Here is a 13,454-nt window from a genome sequence, read left to right as displayed (position 1 = left end):
AAATAAACAAACAAAGCACACAACAATATATACAAATAAAACACACAGATAAACAAAAATAGGCTTAACACACTTAAAACTGGTTCCCCAGTGAAGTCGCCATTTTTCTGTAGCGGGGAAAATCTGATATCGAAGCCATAGGATTGACTCGAATCAATATTTCAGAGAAAGCCCAAAGGAAAAGGGAAAAGAACGAATAAAACCCAAAGTTTGTTTTTAAAACAAAAAGAAGAGATCTAAGGTACGGGTGTTGTTTATACAAGGGGAAGGTTTTAAGCACCCCTCATATCTGTGGTACTCCACAGGAACCTTTTTGAAAATCTATGTCGTGTGTGTGCTAAAAAAGGGTTTATTTTATTTTAAAATAAGCTCGGCAAGACGTTAAGCCTTGTGCCTACATACCTCCTCGGTGCAATGGAGAAGTCAGAGGTAATGTAGTTCCGCTTAAAGGGAAAAAACGTTTAAAAACGAATAAACACTTTATCATCGTCGGAGAGAAATACTCAGCCGTGGATTTTGAGCATGAGAACAAATGAGTTCTTTGCATCGCAAATGAAAGAAGGGCTCCAACTCGGATAGAAATCAACAAGTATTCCACTAGCTCTCTCACACGGAAAAGATCTCATTATATCAATCAATTTCAAAATCGTAGGGGTATCGCTACTCGGTTCGGCAATTAGTCGTGTCTAAACTTTTGAAGGAAAAGGCCACTAAGGGAAAAAGATGTTTTAAAAAGGTTTTGAAAAGGTTTGCAAACATAAGAATATTTTGGAAAAAGGGAGAAGATTTTGAAAATTAAAGAAGGGGAGGAGATGAAGAGGCTATCCTATTGCGTAAAATAAAAGCTAAGGAAAGAAACGGTCTAACCGAAATAAGAAGCCAACACTTGACGTTGTGAGTCAAGGTAGATTTCTCATCCTTTGGACTTATCATTACCAAACCGACACATTGTCACTTGGGGATCCAGGTGAATTTATTATCTTAGCACCATTTTGCATTAAGCACATTAAAAATTCTGACGAAAATCAGGCAGAGTAACAGCTGTTTTCGGGTAAAATCCTTATTTCAATGCCTTGGAATTAACCATCAAGGGCTTTCAAGGAAATACCTACACATACGAACAGACAACAATCCAATGCCAGACAGACAGAATAACAGCAGAGAACAATATCATAAGGGTCCAGAGGTACTAAGTTCATAAGTCCGAATCTCCAAACTGTCCGGGATAGTAACCAATAGTCCAAAAGAGAGCCTTAAGTTTTTTTTATATTTTTGTTATTTATTAGTGTTTTAGCGTAAAAATAAATTATGGTCCAAGTGGACAAAGAGAAAATAGCGGAAACATAAACATCGCGTCCAAATGGACAAAGAAAAAATAGCGGAATATAAACGTCCAAATGGACAAAGAGAAAATGGCGGAAACATAAACATGATGAAATGATAAAATAAAGCGATAAAGCGAGAAATATAAAGAGCAATATAATAAATTGCGGAAATTAAAGTTAGTTGTTAGATGTTAAAGATAACCATCTTGAAACTTGTCAAGTATGTTATCAAAGTTAGTAAGGAAGATCGATGGTGAGTGAAGGATGTTCTCGGATTTAAATTCAATGGACATTTATCAGAAGCTTGATAAAATCATAGCGACTACACGATAAACCTCCATAAGTCTTAAATCAACCGCATACAATTCTCTTCCATACTTAATCTTTTTTCGATTCGGGACACGAAATATTGCGCTATGTTAAGCAGATCGCCAAGTGATTTATGTCGAAATCACCCTACAACGAGGCCGGTCAAAACTTTATGTGCTAATGCATGCGAGAGAAGTGATATGTAGATCACTCTCCGAAAGCAATACCGCACGAAAAGAAAATAAGGAGCGATCTAGTCTTTATCAAGAATCCATAAGAATTCTCGAGGTGTTAAGACTTTCATCGATCAAAAGAAAAAAAGGAGAAGAAAAAGATAAAATGTATAAAGTAAAATCAACTCACACTATCATTAATATCATTCATATAATATTATGGATTTGGTCTTTTCAAACCTATCAACATCCTAGATCCAATGATATTAATGAAGTGGAGGAAGAAGGAAGCCAAAACAAGCATAAAAAAGGCAAAAAACACATTCTGTCCCAGGGGAAATCGATTTGCCTAAGGAGGAAATCGATTTTCTTAGTGCAGGTTTTCAAATCTGGCGCAGAAACGGAATGGAAATCGATTTCCCTAAGGAGGAAATCGATTTCCTCAGTGCAGTTTTCAAAAAATCAGCATTAGGAAGCATAAAACTTGACTTAAGCAAACATACAAACACCTTATGATTACATATCAATTGGAGCACGAATTTTCCATCAAATCACCATCAAATAGGACCAATATAGCATCAAAGATGCATCACACACAAGCACAAAAGAATCACATTATGATGGATGAATAAAGATGAAGAAAATTACCAAATCTTGAACAAAACTTAGATCTACTTCAAGAATCACCAACACAAATCTTGATCTCTCAACAATTGAAGAAAAAAGAGTGAAATGGATGGTGGTTTAGCTCAAAGTTTGTGAGGTTCAAGATGTGACTCACAAACTTTATGAAAGAAAAAGAGCTTTGGTGAATTTGGTAAGGATGAGGAGAGAAATTGAAAGGGGTTTGTTGGCTCTCAAAGCTTGAGAAATGAGAGAGTAGAGACCTCTATTTATAGGATGAGAGCAAGAGTAGTGGTAGTTTCGTCATTTGGCATTTGGTAATTAGCTTATGTTTAATTGGTGTTTAAATGGTATTTAAATGGTAAAATGGTATTTAAATGGTAAAATGAAGGGAATTAATTTTGATGAGGTGGAAAATTGGTAAAATAACAAAAATGATCAAAGAAAAAAGGTGCCAAAATGATGTCACACTTCCCTCTCTATTTGTTTGAATTTTCGCCCCAGGGAAATCGATTTCCTTAGGTAAATCGATTTCCTTCTTCAAATTTTCAAAAATTTGCTTCCTTGCATTGTTTTGATTTTTGCCCGATCTTTTACCTGTAAAATATAAACAAAAGAGACAAAATGCATATTTTGTGGGAAACTCTTAGCTCCCCCGTTTCCTTTCTTGCACTTCTTGATCCATTCTTGTCCACTGCAAGAATTTGGAAACCAAAGCTTTAATTCAACCATCATCCATGGATAGCAACAACGAAGACTCCTCTTCTCTGGATGCTACTGTGATCAACAAGAACGACATCTCTGTCGTCATTCCCCCACCGAGAAATACCGTTCCACATCCCCGAGACGATCTAACAGCATCTCCGTCCCCAAAAGGTTTCCACGATGATACCGTCCATCACCTCGGAGATACCAGCGGCAAAGACAACCACGAAGAGGTCCTGGAAAACCCTTTCTCCTCCAAAGGTCCGACTCCCCAGGACCAGACTATGGCCGCCGTTCTAGCCGCCCTTATCCAACAACAAAACGATAGGATCGGGGTACTCGAGCAGAAGCGCTGCTCAAAGACTCCCCCCGGCCGTAAAACTCGCCCCCATCATGAGGAAGTCCCCAAGAAACGCCCCGTTCCCCTTCCCCTATGGAAAACGCAGGCCCCATTTCCAAGAAAGGGTCTGGCGACCACCATTCCCAGCACCATTCGCAATCTCCTCGACCAAAAAGAAGATCCAAATCACCTCCCGCGAGACATGATGACAACCGTAGGCGACGCAGGCGAAGCCGCAGCCGGTCCACCACGCCTTCCGCTAGCGACGAGGAGGAGGAGCGGCGGGGCCCTCTGTCCCACACAATCTTGGAGGCGCCCCTAACGAACGGTCTTAAGAAGCCTCTGCCACTAGGCACATACGACGGGACAACCGACCCAGACGAACACATCGAGAACATCGACGCCCTCCTGGATTATAGAGGGGTGCCGGGCGCAATCAAGTGTCGGTTATTTCCGACCACTCTACGCAAAGGAGCCATGACGTGGTACAAGAGTCTTCCCGACGAATCCATCACATCATGGAAAGTGCTCGGAATGCTTTTCTCCAGGAACTTCACGGCCTCTCGCAGACATCCAAAGTTGGAAGCTTCCCTAGAGGCCATCATCCAAGGAAAAGACAAATCGCTTCAAGCCTACATAGAAAGATTCAACAAAGAAGCCGTGCAGGTGTCCACAACCGCCCACATGAAGAAGTTTCTACTCGAACGAGGTCTCCAACCGCGTTCAGATTTTGCCAAAGCCGTCAGGATCGAGACGCCCCCCACTCTGGAGGGATTTTTCCTTAATGCTCCAAAAACATACATACAGTACGAGGAAAAAGAAGCTGCCCACGTAGTCCTCAACTCTAGGCAGGAAGAAAATACCAAAGGCGTCTGTCAGGACGATTCTCGTCGGGGATCTGACAAAAAGAAAGAAGACAAAAGTCGAGATCTGAAGGACTACAAAACCCCAGCGGGGAAATTCCAGAAGTACACCCCACTGAAGGCATCCTGAATGAATGCGCGAACGCCGAGTTCCAAACGGGCAAAGTCCGTTTCCCAAAATCCATGCCTACACGGCCAAACATCGACAAATCAAAGTTCTGCCGTTTCCACAAATGCCACGGGCATAACACTGAGGACTGTATCCACCTATAGGACGCAATAGAAATCTTGATTCGAGAAGGCCACCTGAAGTAGTACGCAAAGAAACAAGAGGCCACCAAGGAAGCCAATCCGGTCGTCGAAGAGAAGCCAGCAGAAGACACGCCCGTCATGCAAGTGGCCATGAGTATCACCAGACCGGAAGACTTTTACCTCCCTGACTGGGTTAGGGTGTCTTCCACCCTCTCTCCTCACAGTCCTTGGGAATTCTTCTCCTCCGCCATGGTCATCTCCAGAGGAGGATTCAGCAGAATCACCGTCGGATCCGTAAAACGGAAGTTCGACGAGCTAATTTCAGCGAACTCGAGCAAAGCCGCTATTCTCGACCTTGCCAAGGGTGGCTCATCCCCATAGCGTTCTACAGGGAAGAATTGTCGGGCGGAGCGCCCAACGCAACCATTCCCCTCCTTATTCGAGCTCAAATGGCCAACTTTGATGTATGCCGCATTTTGGTCGATCAAGGGAGCTCGGTGGAAATTATATACTCCCAGCTATTCAAAACATTGCAGTTGAACGACAACCACCTCACTCCCTACGTAGGCTCCGACCTACAAGGTTTTAATGGAATTGTGACGAAACCATGGGGATTTGTTGAGCTTATTGTCTCGGTTGAATCTGCAGAAACCGCAAGGGCAATCAAAGTCCAATTCCTAGTCATCGACTGCCCCTCGATCTACCAATGCATCTTGGGGTTCCCAACACTGGTCAAACTGGTCGCTGTCCCCTTAACCGTGCATCTCAAACTCAAATATTACCCGGCTAAAGGACAAGTCGCCAAGCTCCACGGAGACATAGAAGCAGCCAGGAGATGTTTCGAGGCCTCCGCCAAAGACCTCAGTTCAATAAAGGCAGCCGCTCACGACAAAGCAGCGACCAACCCAAGTTTCGAGCCCAACAAATCAATGACTCGCATCGACACCATCGACCTGGACAGCAGCTTCCGTAAAGAATCTGAGGGGAAAGCAGATACGAAAACATCAGAAGAGGGTCTCTGACCAATCCCTGACGGGGATTTCGAGTTGATAGCCCTCGGAGATGATCCGACCAGAGGAGTCAAGGTCGGGAAAGACCTGCCCGAACTGGCTAGAAGACAATTCAAAGCCTGCCTCAGGGAGAATGCCGACCTATTCTCCTAGAGTGCTGCAGAGATGCCCGACCTCGACCCCGATGTAGCGTGTCACCACATAACGATCGATCCCGCCTGCAAGGCTGTCGCTCAGAGGAGAAGGAAGCAATCCCCGGAGAAAACGACAGCGGCCGAACTAGCTGTTAAAGACCTCTTAGATGCTAAATTCATATTCGAGGCCAAGTAAACTACTTGGCTCTCCAATGTTGTACTTGTAAAAAAATCCAATGGAAAATGGCGCATGTGCATTGACTACACCGATATTAATAGGGCTTGCCCAAAAGATGCTTATCCTCTACCTAACATAGATAAATTAGTTGATAATTCCGTGGGTTTTAAATTGTTATCATTTATGGTCGCGTATTCTGGGTACAACCAAATACCCATGTCTAAAACAGATAAAAAATATACGGCTTTCATGACCGAATCGGGCAACTATTACTACAACGTAATTCCCTTCGGCCTAAAAAACGCCGGAGCAAAGTACCAACGAATGATGAACAAAGTATTCCCAGTTGAAATCAGCGATATGCTCGAGGTATATATGGACGATATGATCGTTAAATCCCAAGAGGAAACCTACCATGCCACTCATCTCAAAAAAGTCTTCGAGCAAGCTCGAAAATGCAAAATGAGGTTTAATCCCAAAAAATTCACTTTTGGAGTACGAGCGGGAAAATTCCTTGGATTCTACTTGACAGAAAGAGGAATCGAAGAAAATCCAGACAAATGCTGAGCCTTCTTAGGTTTCCCTACACCAAACTCGAAGAAATCTATCCAATCCCTGAGCGGCACACTCACGTCCCTATCCAAGTTCGTGGCCAAATCAGCCCAGCACGCCCTCCCGCTCTTCAAACTCCTGCGTAAGGAAATCACTTTCGAATGGACAAACGAATGCGAACGCGCCCTCTCCCATCTCAAGCAAGCCCTCTCCTGCCCACCTGTCCTCTCGAGACCTGAAAACAGAGAAATCCTCTACCTCTACCTCATCGTCGCCGCCGAGGCTGTCAGCACTGCCCTCATCGGAGAAACCCCAGAGGGCCAGAGGCCCATCTATTTCATGAGCAAAGCGCTCCAAGTTCCCGAGGTCATGTACCAGCAGATCAAGAAAGTCGCGCTTGCACTAATCACCGCAGTCAGAAGACTGAGACACTACTTCTTAGCACACACCATAGTCGTGCGCACCGAGCAACCCATAAAGCAGTTACTCGGACGCCCCGACATGGCCGGAAGGATGCTTCACTGGTCACTAGAACTCTCGGAATTCGACATAAAATATGAAGGGAGAAAAGCCCTTAAAGGACTGGTCCTAGCGGACTTCAAAGCCGAAATGGCCTTCCCCGAGACAACGACTTGCAACGCCCAAAGATGGACCTTATACGTGGATGGAGCTTCTAGCTCGTCCGGAAGCGGGGTAGGTATCATATTAGAAAACGGATAAGGGACTCTAATAGAAGTATCACTATCGCTCTCTTTCCTGACCTCCAACAACCAAGCGGAGTACGAAGCGTTGCTCGTTGGACTACGCCTCGCTAACGACCTAGAGGCCGAGGAGATCGAAGTGTTCACCGATTCCCAACTAGTAGCATCTCACGTCTCGAGTGAATATCAAGTCAAAAGCGACCACCTCGCTGAGTACCTGAACCTCGTACGCGAAAGGATGGCTCGGTTCAAAAACGCCAAGGTAAGGCATATCCCGAGGGAACATAATTTCCAGGCAGATGTTCTGTCAAAACTAGCCAGCACAAGGAAAAAGAGGGGCAATAAGTCCGTGATCTAGGAGATACTGCTCAGACCCAGCACCGAATCTCCAACCGGGCTAACACACGTGAATGCGATCGGAGATGCGTCCTGCTGGATGACCCCTGTATACAACTATCTGACGAGCGACCTCCTGCCAAACGATCCCAAAGAGGCATCCGTCATCAGAAGAAGAGTCTGTTCATAAGTCTTGGTCGAAAGATGATTATATCGACGAGGATTCTCCATTCCCCTCCTCAAGTGCATCGACGAAGGCACAGCCCTTTGCATACTCTAGGAAATACACGAAGGAATCAACTCCTAACACCTAGGGGGAAGGTCCCTCGCTAGGAAAGCGTTCTGGGAAGGATACTACTAGCCCACCATGCAGCACGACGCAAAAGAATACATAAAGAAATGTGATAAGTGCCAGCGTTTCAGGGACATGCACCTCGCACCCCCCAACAAACTTAAGACTCTATCATCTCCCTGGACATTCGCGTGGTGGGCATGGACCTTCTCGGTCCATTCGTGACTGGAAGCAACCAGAACAAATACCTCATAGTCGCCGTCGACTACTTCACCAAATGGATCGAGGTCGAGCCATTGGCCAAAATCACATCCTTAAACGTGCTGTGTTTCTATAAAAGAAACATCCTCGCTCAGTTCAGAGTGCCCTTGGCCATCATCACCGACAACGGCACCCAGTTCACTGACAGACGCTTCCATGAATTCGTCACGAAATTAGGAACTAAACAGCACTTCGCATCGGTCGAACACCCCCAGACAAACGGGCAAGCCGAAGCCACTAACAGAGTAATCCTAAGGGGCCTCAAAAGGAGGTTGGACGAAATCAAAAAAGGATGGGTCGAGGAACTGCACAGCGTCCTCTGGGCCTATCGCACCACCCCACATTCTACCACCGGGGAGACTCCTTTTCGGTTTACATACAGAACAAAAGCCGTGATCCCCGTCGAGGTACACGTACCCACCAGGCGTATTGAAGAACCCCTCGAGGAGGAGAGCAACCTTGAGGCCATCAGAGAAGAGTTAGACCTGGTCGAGGAAATCCAAACAGGTGCAGCTCTGCGCGAGGCTTCGCTCAAACAGAAAATTACCCTAAGACACGAAATAAAGGTCATCAGACAAGAATTCCAAGTAGACAGTTTAGTACTCAAAAGAAACCACAAAGTCCCCCGCGAGGGAAAACTGGCCACGAACTGGGAAGGCCCCTATTGTGTTCGAGCAAAGACCGAAAACGGGGCATACTACTTGGAAAACTTATAAGGAGAAGAACTCGCTCGACCTTGGAACGCTGAAAAACTCAAGCAGTATTACAGCTAAACACAGGTGCGGCCCGGGTACATGCCGAGCACCTCACAATGAAACAAAACGAAAGAAGTTTGCTCTCTTAATCGAGCGGACTCCTTGTCCTTCAGGGGGGCACGAATGCCGAGCATCCCCGTCGTAAACAAGTACCATGACGGCAAAAAACCCCGCTCGTGAGGGGACCGTTCACGCCATGAGAATCAGAACTCAGCACAACGAGGCCTGAGACTCACCCTCGCCAGGAACTTGCCCCCGGCCATTGACCATAGTTCCACACACTTGGCAATCAATACATCGTAAACGAGCGGACGTCCTAACAAACAAAGATACGAGCAAAAACTAAAAACAACAACAGTACTTTATTCATCATCCACGAAAGTTACATAATACATGCATTAAACAAAAGAAAAACACATCATTCTTCCCAATGCGCGAACTCCTCCGAGTGAAGGTTCTGATACCAGTCCTCATCCCACACTGTCTCAGAGCCGTCAGCATTGGTCACGACCCTCACACCGGAAGACTGAACCTGCGCGTCTGGACTGCGAGCCCCTTGAGAGCGGGAAGCAGACCCAGCGGAGACCTTCTTCTTCTTCTTCTCCTTCACCTCCTTGACTCCATGAGAGCATGAGACTGTGGAAACCTTCTTCCCCTTTGCGCCACCCATTCCTGCGTAAAAATCAAGAAAAAGAGGCCTATAAGACCTCCTTTTATAGGAAAAAGGAAAGGGAACAGAGACGTTTGGGAAATAGACAAAGCATTAAAAGGTGAGACCCTTGGAAACCAGCGACACGCCGTCCAAGGAGTCAAAGCGCGTGCGCACAAACTTCGAGAAACGAACATAGCAAATAAAAGCGTTAAAAATAAAGTACGTTCAAATTAAAATCGAGCAGGCAGCCTGAAAAATGTGCCCAACTAACGGCCTCTAAGGCCGAGCTGGTGATATCCTTACAAACCAAAAACGGGGGGCATCCCCCCCGGTACATCACAACAAAATAATAAATGGCACGCTGGCAAGAAACTTAACATAATAAAACTTCATACACCTTCTTCCATCCGTGCCTCCTCGGTCTTCTGGGTTGCTGGCTCTTCCCCGAAATTTGGAGAGACGATCTGGTTACCTTCCACACGATGATAAGGCCCGGTGCCCTCGATCACCAAATCCACCCCCGGGTTCTTCAATTTAAGCTGGGTCACGGTGGAGTTGTATGTTAGAACAAGATTTGTTCTGATCAATATTCTTAGTTTTGATGATAACAATGTATATGAATTTTGTATGAGATAATGTGGTACTTTAATACTATGCAATTTCCATTTCAGGAATTATATAAAGAGTATGCACAAAATCAGTGCAAGAAGCACTGACTTAGAAGGTTCAGTATGCAACATCAGAACATGGTTTGGCAAGACATCAGAAGATGGTCAAGTAGAATCAGAACATGGTCTATGAAAGCATCAGAAGGACTTGAGATCAGAAGCAGAAGCACTGAAGTTCTCATGGTATCACGCTCAGAAGCACTTCAAGGTCAGAAGACAAGAAGATGCTCTGCACCAAGCTGTTTGACTCTGATGATATTTAAACGTTGTTCATACAAACATCAGATCAGAAGCAAGTACTAGCTGGCAGGCTACGCTGACTGACAAAAGGAACATTGAAAGCTATTAAAGACAACGTCACTAGACATAGCGAAAGCAAGGCTCGAGGTAGTTGATAAAAGAGTGAAACATTAAATGCAATGCTGTACGGAATACACAAAGCATTAAATGCTCCTAACGGTCATCTTCTCAAACGCCTATAAATAGAAGTTCTGATGAGAAGTTGAATACAACACTTGCGCAAATATACAGAAACGCTGTCAAATTCAAAAAGCTCTCAAACTTCATCTTCAACCTCACTACATTGCTGTTGTAATATATTAGTGAGATTAAGCTTAAACTTAAGAGAAAATCACAGTTGTGATAACAACTTTATTAGAAGTACTGTAACTCTTAGAATTTGTTTAAATTAAGTTGTAAGAACTAGAGTGATCAGTTTGTTGATCAGAATACTCTAAAAAGTATTAGAGGGTATCTAAGCAGATTTATCCTAGAGTGATCAGGTTGTGATCAGTATACTCTAGAAGACTTAGAAGTTGTCTAAGTGGAAAACTATTGTAATCTCGTGTGATTAGTGGATTAAATCCTCAGGTGAGGTAAATCACTCCCAGGGGGTGGACTGCAGTAGTTTAGTTAACAACGAACCAGGATAAAAATCATTGTGCAAATTGTTTTTATCTTACAAGTTTTAAAGCTACACTTATTCAAACCCCCCTTTTCTAAGTGTTTTTCTATCCTTCAATTGGCATCAGAGCGCCGGTTCTAAGGTGCAAGCACTTAACCGTGTTTAGAAAAGATTCAGGAAGAGAAAAACACTAAGTCAAGATGGTTGAGACTCCACCACCTACATCTACATATGGCTCATCTGAGCAATACAATGAAAATGGTAACTATACCAGACCACCAGTATTTGATGGTGAAAACTTTGAATACTGGAAAGATAAACTTGAAAGTTACTTCCTTGGTCTAGATGGTGACTTATGGGATCTTCTGATGGATGGTTACAAACATCCAGTGAAAGCTACTGGCGTAAGGCTTACAAGACAAGAAATGAATGATGATCAAAAGAAGCTTTTCAAAAATCATCATAAATGTAGGACTATTTTTCTGAATGCTATCTCTCATGCTGAGTATGAGAAGATATCTAACAGGGAAACTGCCTATGATATATATGAGTCATTGAAAATGACTCATGAAGGAAATGCTCAAGTCAAGGAGACCAAAGCTCTTGCTCTAATCCAGAAATATGAAGCCTTCAAGATGGAGGACGATGAAAATATTGAGAAGATGCTTTCAAGATTTCAAACGCTAACTGCTGGATTAAGAGTTCTGGACAAAGGCTACACCAAGGCTGATCATGTAAAGAAGATCATCAGAAGCTTGCCCAGAAGATGGGGTCCAATGGTGACTGCATTCAAGATAGCAAAGAATCTGAATGAAGTCTCTTTGGAAGAGCAAATCAGTGCCTTGAGAAGCCATGAGATAGAGCTGGATGCAAATGAGCCTCAGAAGAAAGGTAAGTCTATTGCATTAAAATCTAATTATAAGAAATGCACTAACGCTTTTCAGGATGAAGAAGTAGATTCTGAAGAATAAGAATCAGAAGAAGAAGATGAACTGTCCATGATCTCCAGAAGGGTAAACCATCTCTGGAAGAGCAAGCAAAGGAAGTTCAAAAGCTTCAGAAGCTCAAAGAAGCCTGAAAGAGGAGAATCTTCTGGAGGCAGAAGATCTGACAAGAAGAAGGTCATCTGCTATGAGTGCAATGAGCCTGGACACTTCAAGAATGAATGTCCAAGACTTCAGAAGGAGAATCCCAAGAAGAAGTTTCATAAGAAGAAAGGTCTTATGGCAACATGGGATGATTCTGAATCTGAATCAGAATCAGACTCTGAAGGAGAGCAAGCAAATCTTGCACTAATGGCCACAGTGGATGATGGATAAGAATCTACATCAGAATCAGATTCTAAAGAGGTATTTTCTGAACTATCTAGAGAAGAATTAGTTTCCAGCTTAACTGAACTTCTGGAACTCAAGGCTCATCTTAGCATCAAATACAAAAAGCTGAAAAAGCAATTTGAATTTGAAACTAAGAAGCTGGAAGTGGAAAATTCTGAACTGAAGGAAAAAGTTTTAAAATTATCCAAAGATATTGGATCTCCTTCTGAATCAAAAAAATCTATTCCTAGTCTCAATCATATTCTGAAAGAATATGACTCGAGCTTTAGAAAGTTCCTATCTAGAAGTATTGGCAGAAGTCATCTTGCTTCTATGATATATGGTGTTTCTGGAAACAAAAGGTTTGGTTTTGGCTATGAGGGTGATACCTCACACAAATTTGAACCTGTTGATGATTTGAAAATCACATACAAGCCATTGTATGATCAGTTCAAATATGGCCACTCACATGATATTAGGCTCACTTCACATGCCAAAAGCTTTAACAATACACACACCAAAAAACAAGTGACACAACCTAAAAAATATCATGCTGCCAAACCTAAAGAATATCATGCTGTTCCTCCTGTTACTTATAATGCTAAACCCAAGTTCAATCAGAACTTGAGGAAAACTAACAAGAAAGGACCCAAGAAATTGTGGGTACCTAAGGAGAAGATAATTTCTGTTGCAGATATCCTTAGCAGCAAAGAAGACAAAGCACAAAATGTCATGGTACCCGGACTCTGGGTGCTCGCGACACATGACGGTAAGAAGGTCTATGTTCCAAGACCTGATGCTTAAATCTGGTGGAGAAGTCAAGTTTGGAGGAGATCAGAAGGGCAAGATTATTGGCTCTGGAACCATAAGTATTGGTAACTCTCCTTCCATAACTAATTTACTTCTTGTAGAAGGATTAGCGCATAACTTATTGTCCATAAGTCAATTAAGTGACAATGGTTATGACATAATCTTCAATCAAAAGTCTTGCAAGGATGTAAGTCAGAAGGATAGCTCAATCCTATTTACAGGCAAGAGAAAGAACAACATTTATAAGATTGATCTTTCAGATCTTGAGAAGCAGAAGGTGACTTGCCTTATGTATGT

The sequence above is a fragment of the Vicia villosa genome, linkage group LG1 (assembly GCF_029867415.1).
Source record: "Vicia villosa cultivar HV-30 ecotype Madison, WI linkage group LG1, Vvil1.0, whole genome shotgun sequence".
Taxonomy (NCBI): Eukaryota; Viridiplantae; Streptophyta; class Magnoliopsida; order Fabales; family Fabaceae; genus Vicia; species Vicia villosa.
Note: the sequence above shows the minus strand (reverse complement) of the source record.